Source organism: Zea mays, chromosome 7, assembly GCF_902167145.1.
Source record: "Zea mays cultivar B73 chromosome 7, Zm-B73-REFERENCE-NAM-5.0, whole genome shotgun sequence".
In the NCBI taxonomy this organism is placed as follows: Eukaryota; Viridiplantae; Streptophyta; class Magnoliopsida; order Poales; family Poaceae; genus Zea; species Zea mays.
This window is the reverse complement of record NC_050102.1, coordinates 90,177,053-90,195,915: the sequence shown is the minus strand read 5'-3', so window position 1 is coordinate 90,195,915 and position 18,863 is coordinate 90,177,053. Positions and strand designations below refer to the sequence as shown.

At 48.9% G+C, this 18,863-nt stretch overlaps 1 pseudogene; it reads left to right on the top strand.

The window, feature by feature from the left end:
- Positions 1 to 246: 246 nt before the first annotated feature.
- On the top strand, positions 247 to 18,317 carry LOC118472946 (uncharacterized; annotated as a pseudogene).
- The last annotated feature ends 546 nt before the right edge of the window (positions 18,318 to 18,863 follow it).

Below are 18,863 nucleotides of genomic sequence, written 5' to 3'. Positions count from 1 at the left end.
CAAGGTGCTGCATATTGTAGAGGAAGAGGCCGGAATCAAAGAAATAATGACAATGAAGAATCTGAATTTGGGGATGATCAGTCTCAACATCGCTATGGTCGTCGTCATCATAGAGGCGTCAACCAAGAAGAGAGATTTGGGAAACTTAAGTTTACCATGCCAAAATTTGATGGTAGATCTGATCCTGAAGATTATTTCACATGGGAATTGAAAGTGGAGAAAATCTTCCGCCTACATAATTATTCAGAGGAGAAGAAACTTGCAATGGCATCTCTTGAGTTTGAAGGATATGCTCTGATTTGGTGGGAGCAACTTCTTCGTGATCATGAAGAAGATGGAGAGGACCCTATTATTACTTGGGAAGAGATGAAGCGAGAAATGAGAATTCGTTTTGTGCCGAAGCATTATCGGCGTGATCTTTTTGATAAATTGCAGAATTTGAGGCAAGGAAGTTTCTCTGTTGAGGAGTATTATAAGGAGATGGAGAAGGCCATGATTAGAGCCAATGTGTATGAAGACGAAGAGCAAACCATTGCACGTTTTATGGCTGGGTTACACCACAACATTCAGCGTATTGTTGAGTTTCAGCCGTACCAAAGTCTTATTGATTTGGTACATCAAGCCACCAAAGCTGAACGCCAGCTGCAACAAGATGCTAAGAGCAGCAAGCCCTTGTCATATGGTGCACAAACCATGACTGGAGGAAGCAAATCGATCTCAAGGTTTACTGCTGCATCCTCAGCAACAAAAGGTTCAACTGGAGGCTTGCGATCCAATATTCAAGGCAATTCTAGTGGAAAGAACGGTGCTGCTCCAAACACGAGTTATAAACCAGCAGCCTCCACTTCAACGTCAGTGGGTTCAACAGCCAAGAGTAGTGGTATTCAGTGCTTCAAGTGTGGAGGTCGTGGTCATGTCATAAAGGAGTGTCCAAATAATCGTGTGATCCTTGTGACTGATGATGGAGAATATACATCAGCTAGTGAAGAGGAAGCTGAAGCAGGAAATGAAAATGACATTGATAAATCTGAAGAACATACGTGATGTGAATTTGAGCATGGTACTACTCTTGTGGTTACACAAATCTTGAGTGTTCAAACGAAAGAAGCTGAAATTGGACAGCGACATAATCTTTTTCAAACACGAGCAAAAGTGCAAGACAAAGTAGTAAAGGTGATCATTGATGGAGGGAGCTGTCATAATCTTGCAAGTCGTGAGATGGTTGAAAAGCTTGGTTTGAAGTTGCAGCGACACCCTCATCCATATCATGTCCAATGGCTGAATGAATCGGGAGATATCAAGATTGGTTATAAAGTGAAAGTTCCGTTCAAGATTGGAGAGTATGTTGACATAGTGGAGTGTGATGTTGCACCCATGTCTGTGTGTCACATGCTGCTAGGAAGACCTTGGCAATATGACCGATATTCTCAACATTGTGGAAGAACAAATCAATACACGCTAGATCTGAAAGGGAGAAAGTTTGTACTCAAGCCTATGACCCCTCAACAAATCATGGCTGAACACTTACAAAAGAAAACTGAAATTAGTACAGCAAGTAGAGGAGGAGAAGAGCAAAAGAAATTGAGTGCCATCCACAATTCGGTGAGTGAGTGCTACAAGCCAAATTCCAAAGATAAAAAGAAGGAAGAGGGAGAACACCTAGTTATGCTAGCCACAAAATCCGAGCTGAGAGAAGTGAGGAACAACCCATATCAAGTGCTCTTTGTACTTGTGAACAAAGATGTTTTGATTTCTCCTAACGACATAACATCTCTTCCTAGTGTTGTGGCTGATCTTTTGCAGGACTATGAAGACGTATTTCCACCAGAAACACCGGCTGGACTACCTCCAATTCGAGGGATTGAGCATCAGATCGATCTTATTCCAGGGGCTGCACTTCCTAACCGTCCACCATATCGAACCAATCCCGAAGAAACTAAGGAAATACAAAGGCACGTACAAGAACTTCTTGATAAAGGTTTTGTTCGTGAAAGCTTAAGCCCTTGTGCTGTTCCTGTGATTTTAGTACCTAAGAAAGATGGATCTTGGAGGATGTGTGTTGATTGTAGAGCTATAAATAATATTACCGTTCGCTATCGCCATCCTATTCCACGACTAGATGATATGCTTGATGAATTAAGTGGTTCCACAATTTTTACTAAAATTGATTTGAGAAGTGGATACCATCAAATAAGAATGAAAACTGGAGATGAATGGAAGACTGCATTTAAAACAAAATTTGGGTTGTATGAATGGTTAGTAATGCCCTTTGGGTTGACTAATGCTCCTAGTACTTTTATGAGATTAATGAACCATGTCTTAAGAACTTTCATTGGAAAATTTGTTGTTGTCTACTTCGATGATATTCTAATTTACAGCAAGTCTTTTGATGAACATGTGAAACACATTCGACAAGTTTTAGATGAGCTTAGAAAGGAGAAATTATTTGCTAATCTTGAGAAGTGCAGTTTTTGCACAGACCATGTTGTGTTTCTTGGCTTTGTTGTTTCAGCAAAAGGAATAGAGGTGGATGAATCCAAGGTGAAAGCCATCAAGGATTGGCCAGCTCCAACGAATGTAAGTCAAGTAAGAAGTTTTCATGGTCTTGCTGGTTTTTATAGAAGATTTGTGCGAGATTTCAGTACCATTGCTTCTCCTTTAAATGAATTGACAAAGAAAGGTGTTGAATTTAAATGGGGAAACTCACAAGAAGATGCTTTTCAAGAATTGAAGAAACGTTTGACTGAAGCACCTGTACTTATTCTTCCTGATTTCACTAAAACGTTTGAAGTAGAATATGATGCTAGTGGGATTGGGATAGGAGGAGTTTTAATGCAACAAGGAAAACCTATAGCATATTTTAGTGAAAAATTGGGAGGTGCTCAATTAAATTATTCTGTGTATGACAAAGAATTGTATGCTTTGGTCCGAGCGCTTGAAACATGGCAGCACTACTTATGGCCAAAAGAGTTTGTTATTCATTCCGATCATGAAGCTTTGAAGTATTTGAAAGGGCAAGCCAAACTGAACCGTCGCCATGCCAAATGGGTTGAGTTTATCGAAACATTTCCATACATTGTGAAATATAAGAAAGGTAAGGACAATGTGGTCGCTGATGCCTTGTCTCGAAGGAATGTGTTGTTGAATCAACTAGAGGTAAAAGTTTTGGGTCTTGAAAATTTGAAAGAAATGTATAATGATGATCCTGAATTTTCAGAACCATACAATCATTGTAAAGATGGAAAAGGTTGGGAAAAATATCATATACATGATGGATTTTTGTTTAGAGCTAACAAACTTTGTGTACCAAATTCTTCGGTTAGATTGCTTTTATTGCAGGAGTCACATGGAGGCAGTCTAATAGGTCATTTTGGACAAAGGAAGACTTATGAAATGCTCAGTGATCAGTTCTATTGGCCCAAGATGAGGAGAGACGTCATCAGATTTGTGGAGCGTTGTGTCACCTGTCACAAAGCTAAGTCAAAATTGAACCCTCATGGTTTATATACTCCTTTACCCGCTCCTAAAATTCCTTGGGAAGACATAAGCATGGATTTTGTTTTAGGACTGCCGATGACTCGAAAAAAGAGAGATTCTATTTTTGTTGTGGTTGATAGATTTTCAAAAATGGCTCATTTTATTCCATGCAACAAGAGCGACGATGCTTCACATGTTGCTAATTTGTTTTTCAGAGAAATCGTGAGACTATATGGAGTGCCCAAGACCATCGTATCTGACCGTGATGTGAAGTTTGTGAGCTATTTTTGGAAAACATTGTGGGCAAAGCTTGGGACTAAACTTTTGTTCTCCACCACATGCCACCCCCAAACTGATGGCCAAACTGAAGTGGTGAATCGTACATTGTCAATGCTGCTGCGAACAATGGTAAAGAAGAACTTGAAGGATTGGGAGGTGTGGGGGATAGATATCCCCCGGGTCCACTAAAGAAATAAAAGACCTCCCGAAAGGCCCAAAGGCCCAATAAATCGTAAGGTTGTTCTTTCGTGGGCCTGGGGAAAGACAATCAACAAAGCAGAGAAGACGTAAGACCGGATCGGAGCAAACCCGGACGGCCCACAACGTCGAACGAGTAAATCCCAACAGAGACCCGACTTTCCCGCGCTGAAGCCCCCATGCAATGGAGCCATGCGAGGATAAGTCGGCGAGGGTTACGTAGGGATAAACTCAAGAGGTTCACTACCTTTCAGCTACTTGTTGTTATCATATCCACGTGTACTGCCCCACGGTCGAGTATATAAGGCCTAGGGGGCACCCCTTCAGAACGATCGACCCTATTTTTACTAAGCCACTCACGTAAACTCTCTGTGCCTTCAATCCAGAGAGCCCTCTTGTAACCACACTCGAATACTCACCAGGACGTAGGGTGTTACGCATCTCTAAGCGGCCCGAACCTGCAAATCTTGTCCACTGTCCCTCGTGCGATCGGCACGAACCATTTTGCTACAGTCGTTGACACCGTCCTACTCCTAAAAACACCTTGAGGGGTAACCCCGGGTGTGCGGTCGGACCCAAAACACCGACAGCTGGCGCGCCAGGTGGAGGGTGTGTCGACGATCCAAGCTAGCTCAATGGCAGTCACCTTCCACAGCAAGATCACCGTGCGTCCCGGATCTGTATTCTGCTTCGGGACAATCTCATCTGTAGCAGATGAAGAGGGAATTCTACACCGCATCGCAGATCTGCCGGAAAAGAAGTCTCCTCCAACAAACTCCGAAAATGCTGGAAAGACGCTACCTCCGGCTCTTCGGAAAAAGATCGTCTCCCGAAAGGCTGGAGCTGGAAGCTCGCTGACCCGGAAGACTCCGTTGTCTACTTCCCCGACGAAAGAATGGACACGGATCGCGAGGAAGAAGGAGACCAGGGAAAGGCAAGTCGTTCTTTCCATTCCTCCGGCCTCAAAGGAGAACGGAAAGAAAGTCGCCGCGACAGCAGCACCATTCTACCCCGACATCCTCTTCATCGGGAGGGTGGAGTCGCCCGCCGTCTCTGACGACGAACCAACCGCGCCCGGAGAAGAACCACCTCAACGAGAATCCCGCCGACGGAGGAACCGACGCAGGAACGTTCGACGACATCACGCGACCGGAGAACGGGATCCGGAGCAGCCTGTCTCGCGAGACGAGGTCTCGGAGATAGGAGAAACTCCGGAGGAACGCGTCTTCAGAGAATGAAGGAACTCCCGACGACGCGATCGCCGACGGACTCAGGAGCAAGCCGAGCAAGATGCAAGGCAACGCCGGGAGAATCCGCTCTTCGGGCGCAACCTGAACCCCGACTTCGCCCGAGCTATGAACACGCCAAGCGAAGTCGGAGGCGTACTAGCTCGGATAGCTGATGGACTTCCTCGGACTCCCGACGCCGAAGGATACCGACGACTATTCACTCAGGCGGCCAACCATCTTCTACCGCTCGCTCACCCGCCGAACGACCTACGACACGCCATCAACAGTCGCCGAGACGCGTGAAGCTCTATCAACGCTTCGCGCGAACGGCGGCATGAAAACGAAATTCGCCGTCGGGAGGAGTATGACCGAGATCATGGCTTCCCGACTCAAAGCCAGGCCACGAGGACTGAGTCGGCAACAGCTTCAACTGGCGGTACCACCCGAGGACGGTCGAGGAACCACAACCACCACTCCCCTCCCCGGGACATACGTCGTCCCCGACGACAGGAGGACACGTGCGGAGTATCCGCTCTTACTCCGCGCCTTAGGGCCATCCAATGGCCTCCCAACTTCAAGGTATCCAATGTCGACAAATATGAACCTAAGCAGGATCCAGGGGGTTGGCTAGCCGTCTACACCACCGCTGCTCGGGCTGCCGGGGCATCTGAAGATGTCATGACCGCGTATCTGCCCATTGTCCTTGGGCAAGATGCGCTGCAGTGGCTACGACATCTACCCCGACACTGCATCGACGACTGGGGAGACTTCAGTCGACGTTTCACCGCCAACTTCCAGTCCCTCTCCGACAAGCCAGCGCAACCATGGGACCTCAAATCCATCAAGCGCCGGGGGACGAGACTCTCCGGTCGTACCTCAAAAGGTTCCAGACCATGAGAAACCGTATCCCTGAGGTCACGGAGGCGGCCGTGATCGAGGACTTCTACAGAGGATCCAATGACTCGGCTTTCGTCCGAGCCATACTACAAAAGGCGCCGACTACCTCCGAGGAGCTGTTCCGGGAAGCCGACCTCTACATCACCGCCGACGAGCGGGCCCAGGATCTCATCGGGGGAGCAAAGCCCACACCAGCAGCACCACGACGTGACGTGAACCAACCATTCGACAAACGCTGGGAGAAGAGGCCTCGTGAGGAAGTACACGCCGCCGGACCACCCGCCTCTCGCGCCCGAGGAGGACCCCGTGGAGGCGAGCGCACGCTGGACGACATCCTCGACGCCCAGTGCCCGTACCACAAGGACATGCGCCACACTCTTCGTAACTGCCGGGACTTCAAGCACTCCGTCGGGCACGGCCGACCCTTCCAACCTCTACCACCTCCTCCGCCAAGGGGAGGACCAGATGAACCACGACAGCCCCATCAGCAGGAGGAGGGGGGAGGAGGAGCTTTCCCACGCGTTGATAGGGAGGTCAACGTCATCTTCGGCGGACATGGGTCGCAGGAGAACAAAAGACAACAAAAGCTCAACGACCGCCAGATACTGGTGGCGACCACCGGTCCTCCCGCCCCATACCGGTGGTCGGAGCACCCGATCACTTTCACTCGGGAGGATCAATGGCTCAACTTCGACCATCCAGGCAAATACCCGCTCCTCGTCGATCCGGTGATCCGAGAGAGCCGGGTAAAGAAGGTGCTAGTGGACGGGGGGAGCAGCATCAACGTCACCTTCCCCCGGACACTCCAAGGCTTGGGAGTTCACCTCAAAGAGCTCCACGAGTCAGACACTCCTTTCTTCGGCATCGTGCCAACGGAAGGGGAATACCCGCTGGGCCACATCTACATGCCGGTCACCTTCGGAACTCCGGAGAACTACAGAACCGAGTTCCTGAGGTTCGAGGTGGCGAACTTCGACTGCGGGTACAACGCCATCATCGGGAGGCCGGGACTGGCCAAATTCATGGCCATTCCGCACTATACATACATGATACTGAAGATGCCAGGACCGCAAGGAATCATAACTATGCGCGCCGACTTCCAAGGCGCCGCAGAATGTTTCCGAGTGGCCATCCAAGCAGCCCTCACCACCAAGCCGTCAACGGTTCCTTCTACATTGGCGAACTCTAAGCCTGAGGAGGACCTTGCAGTACCGGCGAACGAAGCTCAGGCCGTGACCTCTATGCGGCCGACTGAAGAAACCAAGCGAATCAACCTGGGGTTCGCTGATGAGCGCAAGACGGCCATCATCAGCTCCAGTTTGAACGACAAATAGGAAAGCGCGCTCATCCAGTTCCTGCAAGATAACCGAGACGTATTCGCATGGCAACCTGCGGATATGCCGGGAGTCCCAAGAGAACTGGCCGAGCACAAATTGAAGGTCTATCCTCAGGCGAGGCCGATCCGGCAAAAGCTATGTCGTTTCACGCCCGACAAGAGAGAGGCCATTCGTGCCGAGTTAACTCGCTTGGTCGCGGCTGGATTTATTAGAGAAGTATTACACCCCGAGTGGTTAGCCAACCCTGTTCTTGTACTCAAAAAGAATAAAGTGGATTGGCGCATGTGCGTCGACTATACTGATCTCAACAAACACTGTCCGAAGGATCCCTTCGGGCTCCCGAGGATAGATCAGGTGGTGGATTCCACCGCTGGGTGTTCTGTGCTGTCTTTCTTAGATTGCTATTCCGGGTATCATCAGATTAGTTTGGCAAAGGAAGACGAGGAGAAAACGACGTTCATCACTCCGTTTGGTGCTTTCTGTTATACCTCCATGTCGTTCGGCCTCAAAAACGCTGGAGCGACTTATCAGAGAGCCATTCAAACATGCTTAGCCGATCACTGGGGCAAGCGTGTGGAGGCTTACGTAGATGACGTGGTGATCAAAACAGAGAATTCAGAAAACTTCATCGAGGATTTACAGCTGGTTTTCAACAGCCTGAGAAGATATAGGTGGAAGCTCAATCCTGAAAAATGTGTTTTCGGGGTACCAGCAGGAAAGTTGCTCGGGTTTATCGTCAGCCACCGGGGAATTGAGGCTAATCCAGATAAGATTGAAGCTATCATGAAGATGGAAGCTCCTCGGTCACAAAAGAAGGTTCAGCGACTCACCGGATGTATGGCAGCTCTGAGCAGATTTATATCCAGGCTGGGAGAAAAAGGTTTGCCATTTTACAAGCTACTCAAGAAGGTGGATAAGTTTCAATGGACTTCAGAAGCACAAGAAGCTCTAGACGCACTGAAGAAATTCTTGACAACACCACCAGTATTGAAACCACCCCGGCGAGCTACGCCGATCCAACCGGCTGAAGATTTGTTGCTGTATATCTCTTGCACGACTCACGTGGTAAGCACCGCGTTGGTAGTCGAGCGAGTAGAAGAAGGGCATGCCTATCTGGTACAACATCCTGTTTACTTCATCAGTGAAGTTCTAGGCCCCTCGAAGAAAAAGTATCCTCAGGTTCAGAAGCTATTATATGCAGTACTTCTAACTGCCCGCAAGCTGCGTCACTACTTTGACGACCACAAAGTCATAGTAGTTACTGGTTTTCCAATAGGGGACATTCTTCACAACAAGGAAGCCATTGGCCGAATAGCCAAGTGGGCTTGCGAGTTGGGATCCCACGATATCGAGTTCCGACCTCGCACTGCCATCAAAACTCAAGCACTGGTTGATTTCGTATTAGAGTGGACAGAACAGCAAGTACCCGACAATCCAGAAACGGCAGAAGTATGGCGAATGTATTTTGATGGCTCGCTGAAGCTGCAGGGAGCAGGAGCAGGGATTCTCTTCACTGCACCTGGAGGCGAACACCTCAAGTACGCTCTCCAGTTGCTATTCCCGGCCTCTAAAAATGCAGCCGAGTATGAAGCTTTGATACACGGATTAAACATCGCCATGTCACTGGGCGTCAAGAGATTGATGGTATATGGAGATTCTCTGGTAGTCATCAGCCAGATAAACAAAGAATGGGATTGTTCAAGTGATTCAATGGGAAAATACTGTGCTGCCGTCCGAAAGCTGGAAGATAAATTCGAGGGTCTGGAGTTTCATCATATAGAAAGAGATCGGAACACGGCGGCCGATGTACTGTCCAAGCTTGGATCCGGTCGAACTCAGGTCCCACCCGGAGTCTTCGTGCAAGAAATCCTGCAGCCGAGTATCTCAATGGATCAAACAGAAGAGTGCAACATCATAAATCAACTCGAGTCAGATTCTGATGACTGGAGAAGACCGATTATTAAGTATATAAAGAATGAAGAAGAACCGGACGACAAGAACTCGGCAGAGCGCATCGCCAGGCAGTCGGCCCACTATACACTCATTGGGGAGGAACTGTACAGAAGGGGCGCGTCAGGCATCCTCATGAAGTGCGTTCTCCCATCCACCCGGAAACAACTTCTGGAGGAAGTCCATGCAGGGCAATGTGGGATACATGCAGCATCCAGAACACTAGTCGGGAAGGTTTTCCGGTCAGGATTCTATTGGCCAATGGCGAAGAACGATGCGGCCGAATTAGTTCAGAGATGCGAAGCTTGCCAATACTTGTCAAAGCAACAGCACATGCCAGCACAGCAGCTGCAGACCATACCAGTAACCTGGCCTTTCGCATGCTGGGGACTGGATATGATTGGACCTTTCAAGAAAGCTCAAGGGGGATATACCCATGTATTGGTGGCAATTGACAAATTTACTAAATGGATAGAGTTCAAGCCCATTGCTTCTTTAACTTCTGCTAAAGCCGTGGAATTCATACAAGGCATAATATTCAGATTCGGGATACCAAACAGTATCATCACTGACTTGGGATCCAACTTCACCAGTTCAGAATTCTTTGACTTCTGCGAGCAAAAGAGCATTCAGATCAAGTACGCATCTGTAGCACATCCAAGAGCCAACGGGCAGGTTGAGCGAGCCAACGGAATGATATTGGAGGCACTCAGGAAAAGGGTCTTCGATAAGAATGAAAAATTCGCAGGAAAATGGATAAGAGAACTGCCTTATGTCGTTTGGAGCTTAAGAACCCAACCTAGCCGAGCCCTGCATGGAAACACACCTTTCTTCATGGTCTATGGATCGGAGGCAGTACTACCTGCTGACCTCAAGTTTGGGGCGCCAAGATTGATCTTCGAAAGCATAGCAGAAGCTGAGGCCACCAGGCTGGAGGACGTTGATGTACTTGAGGAAGAGCGACTGAATGCAGTAATCCAATCAGCACGGTACCAGCAGACTCTAAGGCGCTATCACGACAAAGCTGTGCGGCAGCGGTTCTTTTCAATAGGAGACCTCGTCCTCCACCGAATTCTAACGGGGGAGGGACGGCACAAGTTATCACCCTTATGGGAAGGGCCTTTCATAGTAGCAGAAGTCACTCGGCCCGGATCGTATCGCCTCACCCAGATGGATGGCACAGAAGTTGGGAACTCCTGGAACATAGAGCACCTCAGAAAGTTTTACCCCTAGCTGTATTTCAAAACAGCTGGGGCGACCACGTATTCTGTAAAATGGAAATACGTCATCAATAAAGAGAGATTTCAAAGACACTCGGCTCGTTTACGATTGACTTGCATTCTTACTTAACTCGGGGTGACCACTATGCCCTACAAACGGAGCAATCGACTTAAGTCGACAACGACTTAAGGCGGTGCAACATGCTCACGCTTACTTAACTCGGGGTGACCACTATGCCCTACAAACGGAGCAATCGACTTAAGTCGGCAACGACTTAAGGCGGTGCAACATGCTCACGCTTACTTAACTCGGGGTGACCACTATGCCCTACCAACGGAGCTATCGGCTAAAAGTCAGCGATGGCTTAAGCCGGTGCAGCATACTCGCGCTTATGCAATTCAGAGGATGACTTCCATATCCCGAAAACAAACTTCATAATCATCATGCAGCGTTACCACAAACTTGCGAACCAATAAATTCTGATACAATAAGAGAAGTAATCATGTAATTCGAATGATAAGCCGATATCTTCTAACGAATACTCGATCGTGCTAACCGCGCGCTCATAGCACGCAAAATGTCTCTCTATTTTCCAATGTCTTTCTCAGGAACGACCGACGAAGAAGGGCGATTCGAAGAATCGGGGGCAGCATTCACATCGGCTTTTATGTCTTCAGGAATAACTACGCCGGGTCTTCTCATCAAGATTCGTCCCGCCCGAATAGCCTTGTCCATGGCTTTATCACGCTGAGCTTTGAGAGTGACAGCAGTTTCTTCGGCAACTCTAGCAGCCAGCTGAGCAGCTTCTAACTCCTGAGCAATGAATTTCTTAGAAGCTCGGAGTCCCTTGATGGTGGCATCCTTTGCTGATATCAATTGCGTGAGGTGGGTCACTTCGTCTGCAGATTCTTGCAGCCTGCAACGCTGATTGTCCAGTTCTTCCATTGTAAAACGGTGACTCCTCTCCAAGATGGTCAGCGAGTTGCTAGAATCTCGATACAATCTGTCCAGATTGTCGCGAGAAGCAGCAAGGATACGTTTTTCTTCCTACAAACAAAAATCAACTCCTTCAGAATCCAAGCAAGTAATAAGAGCATAGCAAGACGAAGCACGGTTTTGTAAGTTACCTTTTCAGAGTCAAGCCGAGCATGAAGAGAAGAACTCAGAGCGTTGGCATCATCCAAAGCAGCGGAGACCTGATTCAGTTCAGTCTGGCTCTGAGAATACTTCTCCTCGAAGTCAGCGCACCGTTGAGCCATTTCAGCTTGATCTCGGGAATGTTTTTCCTCAAGAACTGCAATCTGCCGAGTCATTCCTATCAAGAGGTAATCAAACGAAATGAGGTCAGAAGGTAAAACAATCCACGAACAAAGGCAAAGAAGAAGAAGAAGGGCACTAACCAGCATTAGTTGCCTCCAACTCGGATACACGACGATGAAGCGACACCGGATTCCAACGCTCAAGAGATGAAGCCACTTCTGGGATGGAAGCACCCTGCGATCTCAGCTGGCTGGCCATCCCATCCACCAAAGCCTGATGAGAAGAGCGGATGAACATAATGACAAAAATTCATGCAACGTAAAGATCAAGCTAAAGTACAGCACAGTACCTGGAGGTTGGAAAAGAACGAAGGGATTCCCAAATCAGGAGAAATCAGCTGATAACCAGGTGCCAGACCACCACCCGAAGCAGCTTGCAACAGACCAGTAGGAACGAGCTCAGTACATTCAACAGAGCCTAACGCCAGACCAGCGGGGACGCTGCCCTCTAAAGCGACTCCCTGATCCAGAGTTTGGGCCACCACCATACCGCCAGAGTGTGGAGGTGAACCCGCATGAACATCCATGGAAGTGCAGGAAGGAGACCTTGCTCGGACACCCTCGGGGGCTGGGTCACAGTTGGCACTGCCCACTTGAGCCGGATCATCCCCGGCAACACCCTCGAGGGCTGGGCAGTGGCTTATACTCTTCACCCGAGCTAAGTCTTCCCCGGCGACATCCTCGGGGGCTGGGCACGTGTCAGCACTATTCAAGGGGTCCAAGCTCTCTGCCGTAACCACCTCTAAGGTTGACGGGCCTTCAGCTACTTCCATGGGACCAGAACAATCCAAGTCAGCATCCCGACCCTCGAGATCATGCTCTAAGGTCGACGAGGCACGGGATGACCTCAACCCAGCATCGGTCACGGCAGCACAAGCCTCTGTTGCATCATCATCCACAGGCTCTGACAACAAGTCCTCCGGGACCATATCCTCTAGAGTTTGATCAAAGTTGGCCAGGGACAGTTCTTGCAGACCAATAAGGGCAGACAATGCAGGAGAAGGAACTCCACTACTTCCACCGCTGACGATGAACTGCCGACTGTTTTTCCGAGTTAATGGAGCTTCATTTTCTTCCTCCTCATCTTCCACAGTAACAACGCAAGCAGCACCCCCATTGGGGTCAGCAGCAGATGGAGCACACCCATTGGGTTCAGTGTCAGCAAGGCCAGTTGCAGGCACTTCTTCAGCAGCAGGAGCTAAGGTACCGACGTCCTCATCAAAGCTGGATACTCGCCGGAGGCGTCTTCTCTTCTTCTTTTGCTCATCAGCAGAAGGCTCGGGCTGACTGGTTCGGCTAGGGCGCCTCGGGCGAGTACTGATAGGTTTCGGGACATCCAAAGTTGTATCAACCTCTGGAAGGGGCACCACCGCCAACGTACCATCAGGAGCAGCATCGGATGAATCCTCAGCTAACAGATCAAGCATGTCATTTATGTCGGCATCACTAGGGTTCAGAGGCACTTCAAAATAAACCTGTCGTTCATCATCAGGAATCGCCCCGAGCGAAGCAACTAAAGTACTGACTTCTTCAGCAGGGGGTCGCACTCTAAGGCCCAAATTGCTATCAGTCACAGGTGGATTTGACACAAAAAGGGTGAAAGCTTTGGGAGGAGGTAGGTTCCAAGCCGAGTATGCCACTGGAGCACCAACATTTGAAACTTTACCCCTGAGGATCATTTCAAGTCGGCTTACCAAGTCAACAGAAGGAATTCTCCTATTGGTAACCCGAGTTGAGTCGGCCAGCCCTCGATACAGATATGCCGGACAGGCCCTGTCTTTCAGTGGCTGAATGTTCTTGAAAACAAAATCAGTGACCACAGCTTCGGCAGTCAGACCTCTCTCTTTCAGCAATCCGACTTCAGTTAGCAACACACCTGCCTCGGCCACTTCCTGATCTGTGGGAGACTCAGTCCAACTCGGAGTGCGAACGTCTGGCTGTCTTCCCGACCGGGAGGGGAGAGAATTTCCATAATTATCAACTATAAACCACTCCAGACGCCACCCCTTAATGCTATCTTTGAGGGGAATCTCAAGATACTCAGTCTTCCGCCCACGGCGCATCTCCAAACTGGCACCTCCGACCAACTGATGTTGCCCCCCGGCCATCCCAGGGCGACAATGATACAGATACTTCCATAAACCGAAATGCGGCAGCACACCGAGGTAGGCTTCGCATAGGTGAACGAAAATGGAGATTTGCAGAATGGAATTAGGGTTCAAATGGGTCAAGTTGATATGATAGAAATCAAGGAGGCCGTGGAAAAAAGGAGAGATGGGAAGGCCGAGGCCGCGGAGAAGAAAAGGAGCGTAAACTACAGACTCGTGGGTATCCTCTGTTGGGACAGTAGTCCCGTGGCAAATCCACCAAGAACAGAGTTCCCGTGGAGGAAGAACCCCGATGGAGACGAGGCGGAGAAGCTCAGCTTCGGAAATAACGGACATATGGTTACCTGCGAAGGGTAACTGACTGTTGGGGTCGATTGCAGGGATCACCGCAGCAGACGAGTTCGCAGTTTTCCTCTTGGGCGCCATCTTGCTTTTCACCGGCGAACAGAGTAGGAGGCGAGTGGCAGAGAAGATTCAGATGCGGGAATGCAAGAACTAGGGCACGGAAAGCAAAGGCGGCTAAAAGCGCAACTCTTATGGGATATTCCCGAGCCAGATGCCGTTTCAAAAAGTGCCCAGTCATCACCCGGCGGTTATTTCCGAAACCCCAGCATGCCACGTGGACATCTGGCAGTTATTTCCGAAAAAGCCGACGTGCCACTTCATCACTCGATTATTATCCTCAAAATAACTCGCGCGGCCGACTATTACTCAGCGTTGCCTCTAAAACGCTGACCTCGTATTCAATCGCTCGGCATTACTTCTAAAATGCCGACGCCGACCTTCAATCACTCGGCGTTGCCTCTAAAACGCTGAACTCGTATTCTATTGCTCGGCATTACTTCTAAAATGCCGACGCCGACCTTCAATCACTCGGCGTTGCCTCTAAAACGCTGAACTCGTATTCTATTGCTCGGCATTACTTCTAAAACGTCGACGCCGACTTTCAATCACTCAGCGTTGCCTCTAAAACGCTGACCTCGTATTCAATCGCTCGGCATTACTTCTAAAATGCCGACGCCGACCTTCAATCACTCGGCGTTGCCTCTAAAACGCTGAACTCGTATTCTATCGCTCGGCATTACTTCTAAAATGCCGACGCCGACCTTCAATCACTCGGCGTTGCCTCTAAAACGCTGAACTCGTATTCTATTGCTCGGCATTACTTCTAAAACGTCGACGCCGACTTTCAATCACTCAGCGTTGCCTCTAAAACGCTGACCTCGTATTCAATCGCTCAGGCATTACTTCTAAAATGCCGACGCCGACCTTCAATCACTCGGCGTTGCCTCTAAAACGCTGGTCTCGTGTTCGATTGCTCGGCGTTACTTCTAAAACGCTGATGTCAACCTTCAATCGCTCGGCGTTGCTTCTAAAACGCCGATACCGACTACAATATTACTCGGCAGCTACTTCTGGAAGCGTCAGTGTGATGCGCAAGTTATTCATCTACTATATCAAAAGAATCAGTTCAACAATCAGAGAAAGCGAGTCATCGAGAAGGGGCCAATGACAGTTCTTCATTAAGGGGAAGATAATAAGCTTACAAACCAACTCTTTGCGAGTTGGTGCTTCCCTACTTCTACTCTACATTACTACTACTACTAAACTACACTATACTACTCTACATTACTACTACATTATTCTAACTACACTATACTAATATCTAAAGACCAGTGGCGTTTAGCCACTGGCCTTGTTGCTGCTGCCCTTGCCGCCGCCGCCCCTAGTGCTGCCCTTGCTGCTGCCGCCTCTGGTGCTGCCCGTACTGCTGCCACCTCTGGTGCTGCCCTTGCCGCCGCTGCCCCCGCCGCCGTCACCGTCGCCGTCGCCACCGTCGTCGTCGTCGTCATCTTCGTCCTCGCCGCCGTCCGAGTCCTCCTCGTCCGAGGAGAACTCAGACTCATCCGAGCCCTCGAGCCCGGAGCGCTCGACGGCCCGGATGTACGTCCAGACCTCCGCGGCAATCCCCTAGGAGTCGTCTGAATCATCAGACGACGCCGGGGGAGAGACGGGAGCCGGAGATCCCTCGGACTCGGAGGAGAACTCCTCCTCCGAGTATTCCGAGTCACCGAAATCCTCCGACGGAGGAGTCGGCTCGCGCTTGCGCTTCTTACCCTTGCCCATGGTGGAAGCAGACAGAGGGGAGGAGAAGGACGCAGTAAAGAACAGCGAAGAGATGTGAAAAAACCAGAGGAGCAAGGGCGTTATTTATAGAAAGGAAAGGCAACCGCTCACTTCCAACCGCGGTCACTGAACAGTCGCAAAGCATTCAATAAGCACTCCCACCCATCTGAAGACACGTCAGACGGCTGACGCCGTTTCATGCAACACTACACCCATTGGGACTCCAGTCAACAGCGCAAAGGATATGATTACACTAGTCGTCCCATCACATTACTACTCAGAAGCAGCCGACTAAAACACTTAGCGTACCAAGCCGTCCCTTGCCCACACCCATTGGGGGGGACGCCCAGGAATTATCAGTATATTTTTCAAAACGGTCACATCCGTGCAGGGCACGCAGTAAATACCTCAAGACAAAAATAAGATATCAGTAAGGATCAGAGGAAAGCCAAATATAGCCAGCAAAGTACAAGATATGGCCGACAGAAGCGATGTGAGGACTAGACAGAGAACGTCCATCAAACGTCCAATCAAGTCGCAGAAGCAAATAAATTGCATTACCTAGCAAGATATGGATGGATTGCAAACTCGGCTGCTAAAGACAAAATATATGCTGACCTCTGCAGCAAAATTTTGATGACATAATGCTGACCTCCAAAGCATAATGCGAATAGCTTCATGCCAATTTTTACAAGCAAAAGGAAGACCTTCGAATGGATTATCCTTAAAAAATCCATTTGAAGGTCGGGGGCTACACCCATTGGGTGCACCTCCGGTGCACCCCATGGATTATCATTCTAAACCGATATAGTGCCGACTTCTAAGGCGTGGGACAAGATTGAAAAGACCAATCCTCAACCGAGATACAGGAGCGCACATGGAGATAATTTCTGGGGGAGACCTTCGAGTAGATTATCTTCTAAAATCTACTCAAAGGTCGGGGGCTACACCCATTGGGTGCACCTCCGGTGCACCCAATGAAGTTCAGAATCCTACAAATCAAAATGCCGACCTCTAAGGCACAAGCACAGAACTAAACTTCGGTCGAACGAGTGATCGGAGCAAGAGAAGACAACAGGAAGTCATTTTTTGGACCTTAGATCTTTGGGTTGATTACCTCTAAATCAACCCAAAGATCGGGGGCTTGTGGGGGATAGATATCCCCCGGGTCCACTAAAGAAATAAAAGACCTCCCGAAAGGCCCAAAGGCCCAATAAATCGTAAGGTCGTTCTTTCGTGGGCCTGGGGAAAGACAATCAACAAAGCAGAGAAGACGTAAGACCGGATCGGAGCAAACCCGGACGGCCCACAACGTCGAACGAGTAAATCCCAACAGAGACCCGACTTTCCCGCGCTGAAGCCCCCATGCAATGGAGCCATGCGAGGATAAGTCGGCGAGGGTTACGTAGGGATAAACTCAAGAGGTTCACTACCTTTCAGCTACTTGTTGTTATCATATCCACGTGTACTGCCCCACGGTCGAGTATATAAGGCCTAGGGGGCACCCCTTCAGAACGATCGACCCTATTTTTACTAAGCCACTCACGTAAACTCTCTGTGCCTTCAATCCAGAGAGCCCTCTTGTAACCCCACTCAAATACTCACCAGGACGTAGGGTGTTACGCATCTCTAAGCGGCCCGAACCTGCAAATCTTGTCCACTGTCCCTCGTGCGATCGGCACGAACCATTTTGCTACAGTCGTTGACACCGTCCTACTCCTAAAAACACCTTGAGGGGTAACCTCGGGTGTGCGGTCGGACCCAAAACACCGACAGGAGGAATGTTTGCCACACGTGGAGTTTGCTTATAATAGGGCAGTACATTCTACAACTAATTTATGCCCCTTCGAAATTGTATATGGGTTTAAACCTATTGCTCCCATAGATTTGTTGCCCCTTCCATTGCAGGAAAGAACCAATATGGAAGCTTCCAAGCGTGCTGCATATATAAAAAAGATACATGAGAAGACCAAGGAAGCAATTGAGCTCAAAGCAGTGCGCAAGGCTGCAAGAATGAACAAGCATAGGAAGAAAGTGTTATTTGAGCCGGGGGACTTGGTTTGGATTCACTTGCGCAAGGAGCGTTTTCCTGATCAGCGCAAATCCAAATTGATGCCACGAGGGGATGGTCCATTTCGTGTTCTTGCCAAGATCAATGATAATGCATACAAGATAGATCTTCCACCAAGCTATGGCGTGAGCAACACGTTCAATGTTGCTGACCTCTTACCATATACAAGCGAAGACATTTCAGAGTCAAGGACGACTCCTTTTCAAGGGGAGGAGGATGATATGACCACACCATTAAGCAACATGTTACAACCCCCAAGTCATACTACATCAACTCAAGTACAACCAACATCATTACCAACTCAAGTCTTTGATGGACCAATTACACGTAGCCGAGCTAAGAAGCTACAGCAAGAGGTGCACGCGCTACTTTATGAATTTCATTTAAACACTAATGAGAATTTTATGCTACCTAAGTCGTGTATGTTGATATTACTTAGGTTCACCAAAGAGGAAGGACAAAACATATCAAGGGCGAATCAGCAAGAAGAGCTATATCTGAGTCAGTCCAGCGCAACAGAACCGTCCAAAAGAAACAGTCATATCTTTTGATTCCCAAAAGCTATGAAGGCCCATAAGTACTTTTTGGAAATCTCTTGAAGTCTAGTTTCCAATGCTTCTAAAGCCGACTTAACCACATCTACCAGAAAG